Here is a 4,165-nt window from a genome sequence, read left to right on the forward strand (position 1 = left end):
TAAGACTGAGCAATCAATTAAATCTGCTTCACTATTTTTATATACGTTTACTGCCACAATGTAGTGCACTTTAATATCATAATGAAGGAGTGTTAATGCTGTCATAAGTTCCATTAAATCAGAACTCCACCTGCAGATTTAAAAGATCTAACAAGGAGACGGGCTTTCCTCCCACTGCCCTGTGTCAATATTTATTCCACAACTCACATCAGTAAACCAGATTTTCTGCCCATTACCTAAAAGCTGTTCTGGTTCTCACTGAGATCATATTGATCATGTTCAGAACAGAATCAGAACATGCTTCTTTTGTCGAATTTAAAAGAAACCCAAAACTATTTATTCTGTTTTCCATGGGGCATCAGGTTTACAACACCTCTCTCAAGAGGATCAAGACAGACAAATCCCTCTTAAAGGCATATATTGTCACACCTCACCCTTAAAAAAAATCAATGTATAAAGATGGCTTCATTTTCAAACCATTTAGTCTCACGCTGTTAGTACTCTACATTTTATATATATACATTACATTAATCCTTAAGCATGCAAACATTTAAAACTACAGTCCATCTGGGTCCATTTTTTCTGCCACCAAGCAATAGACAATAGACAATAGGTGCCGGATTAGGCCATTCTGCCCTTCGAGCCTGTACCACCATTCAATATGATCATGGCTGATCATCCTTAATCAGTATCCTGTTCCTGCCTTATCTCCATAACCCTTGATTCCACTATCCTTGAAATCTCTTTCCAACTCTTTCTTAAATGAATCCAGAGACTGGGCCTTCACTGCCCTCTGGGGCAGAGCATTCCACACAGCCACCACTCTCTGGGTGAAGAAGTTTCTCCTAATCTCTGTCTTAAATGGTCTACCCCGTATTTTTAAGCTGTGTCCCCTGGTTCGGCACTCACCCATTAGCGGAAACATGTTTCCTGCCTCCAGAGTGTCCAATCCTTTAATAATCTTATATGTCTCAATCAGATCCCCTCTCAGTCTTCTAAACTCAAGGGTATACAAGCTCATTTGCTCCAGTCTTTCAGCGTAAGGTAGTCCTGCCATTCTAGGAATTGACCTCGTGAACCTACGCTGCACTCCCTCAATAGCCAGAACGTTTTTCCTCAAATTTGGAGACCAGAACTGCACACAGCATCTCTGTCTTCTTTCATCAAAGTCATGACAACACCTCTACAATTACGTTCTCTCGTCCTGCCAAGTGTATAATTTTCAAATTGAATTGCTATTACAACAAATTCCATCGAAACAGGGTGGTATTTTATCCTTAGTTTTTTCCAAACATATTAAGTGACTATGATCTGTATATACAATTTTCTCAGATACATCACTGGCAACGTAAATGTTGAAGAGTTGCAATGCCAACACCAAAGGTCTCTTTTCAATAGTGGAATATTTCTTTTGATGAATATTCGACTTTCTGGAAAAATACCCAAAAGGTCTTTTTATCCTCTCATTGTATTCTTCACTGCCACCTACACCACTTGCATCAATAGCTACTTTGAATAGCTTGTGTAGTAAGGTGTGCTAACACCGGAGCAAAGGTCAACACAGCTTTCAGGCTGTCAAATGCTTCTGATACTCCTCCATCTACTCACATTTTCTGCACTTCTTCTGTAGATCACTCAACGGAGCAATCACACTGCTAAAATTCGGCTATGAGGTTTCCCATAAGAACTACTCGTAGTACTTCCCTCTTCATTGACAGAATGGGAAACTCCCCAGTAATCTTTGTTTCCACATCCCGTGTGAAATGGTATGGCCCAGGAACATGACTTGGGCTTTCCTGAACTCACTGTTAGCCAGGCTGATCACCAAGCCTGCCTCCTGAAGTTGAGAGAGTAATTCTGCTGGATGCTGAAACTGTTCCTTCCATATGTAACTAAATATCACCAGATTATTTATGTACATGATACATTTGGGTCATCCCAAAATGACCTTATTGGTCAGTCTTTGAAATGTAGCTGGCGTATTCTTTACATCAAATGTAAACTGTAAACTGGTGAAGTTTATTTGGTTTCATGAAAACCTAAATTTCCTTCATTTCTTCAGATAAAAGTATCTGCCAGTATCCTCTGAGCAAGTCCAACTTAGAAATAGAAGTTGCTTGTCCCATATTCTCAGTACAGTATTCAAAATGTGGAATAGGATATGAATTGGATTTTCTAACTGCATTTACTTCATGATAGTCCACACATAATTGTTGGGTGCCATCTGGTTTTGCCACCAACTTCAATTACATTGTCTCTGAGCATGCTTTCAATTTGTTTTTCAATGCCAATTTTAGATAGTTAAGTCCATAAGGATGTTGCTTAACTGGAATAGCATTTCCTATATCTACATCATGCGTAGTCAATTGCATACTTCCCAGCTTATTACCACACATCTTTCCATGTGATCATAATAACTTTCACCTTTCTTCTGGAAAGTAACTCAATAGTTGTGCTAAATTTTGAGAACTTCCTCATTACATTATTTAATTTGAGGAAGGTAAGGGAGGTGATGGCCTAATGGTATCACCGCTAGATTATTAATCTGGTGACCCAGGTATTGTTTTGGGAACCAGGATTCAAATCCCACCATGGCAGATGGTCAAATTTGAATTCAATTTTTTAAAAAATCTGGAATTAAGAGTCTAATGATGACCATAAATCCATTTTGGCTCATGAGCATCCTACCTGGTCTGGCCTACGTGTGACACCAAACCCACAGCAATGTTGGTGACTTCCCTCTGGGCAATTGGGAATGGGCAATAAATGCTGCCTGGACAGCGATGCCCTCATCCTGGGAAAGAATAAAGAAAAACAATCAAATTCAGATTTGGTTCTTCACTCTGAGTTGTAAACAGAAACACATTCTCCTTTAACATAGAACATAGAACATTACAGCGCAGTACAGGCCCTTGTTGTGCCGACCTGTCATACCAATCTGAAGCCCATCTAATCTACACTATTCCATGTACGTCCATACACTTGTCCAATGACAACTTAAATGTATGTCCATATGCTTGTCCAATGACGACTTAAATGTACTTAAAGTTGGTGAATCTACTACCATTGCAGGCAAAGCATTCCATACCCTTACTACTCTCTGAGTAAAGAAACTACCTCTGACATCTGTCCTATATCTATCGTCCCTCAATTTAAAGCTTGCCCCCTCATGCTCGCCGTCACCATTCTTGGAAAAAGGCTCTCCCTGTCCACCCTATCTAACCCTCTGATATCTTATATGTCTCTATTAATCACCTCTCAACCTTCTTCTGTCTAACGAAAACAGCCTCAAGGCCCTCAGCCTTTCCTCGTAAGACCTTCCCTCCATACCAGGCAACATCCTAGTAAATCTCCTCTGCACCCTTTCCAAAGCTTCCACATCCTTCTTATAATGCGGTGACCAGAACTGTACACAATACTCCAAGTGCGGCCGCAATAGAGTTTTGTACAGCTGTAGCATAACCTCATGGTTCAGGAACTCAATGCGCCTATTCATAAAATGCCTCCTTAACAACCCTGTCAACCTGGGTGGCAACTTTCAAGGATCTGTGTACCTGGACACCGAGATCTCTCTGCTCATCTTCACTACCAAGAATCTTACCATTAGCCCAGTACTTTGCATTCCAGTTACTCCGACCAAAGTGAATCACCTCACACTTGTCCACATTAAACTCCATTTGCCACCTCTCAGCCCAGCTCTGCAGCTTATCCATGTCTGTCTGTAACTTCAACATCCTTCATCACTATCCACAACTGCACCGACCTTAGTGACGTCTGCAAATTTACTAACCCACTCTTCTACGCCCTCATCCAGGTCATTTATAAAAATGATGAACAGCAGTGGACCCAACACCGACCCTTGCGGTACACCACTGGTAACTGGACTCCAGGATGAACATTTCCCATTAACCACCATTCTCTGTCTTGTACACCATTAACCACCATTTTGTACAATAGCCGACAGTGGGGAACCTTATCGAATGCCTTGCTGAAATCCATATACACCACATCAACCTGTCATCTACCTGTTTGGTCACCTTCTCAAAGAACTCAATAAGGTTTATGAGGCACGACCTACCCTTCACAAAACCGTGCTGACTATCCCTAATCAAATTATTCTTTTCTAGATGATTATAAATCCTATCTCTTATAACCTTTTCCAACA

This window comes from Chiloscyllium plagiosum, chromosome 48 (assembly GCF_004010195.1).
Source record: "Chiloscyllium plagiosum isolate BGI_BamShark_2017 chromosome 48, ASM401019v2, whole genome shotgun sequence".
Lineage (NCBI taxonomy): Eukaryota > Metazoa > Chordata > Chondrichthyes > Orectolobiformes > Hemiscylliidae > Chiloscyllium > Chiloscyllium plagiosum.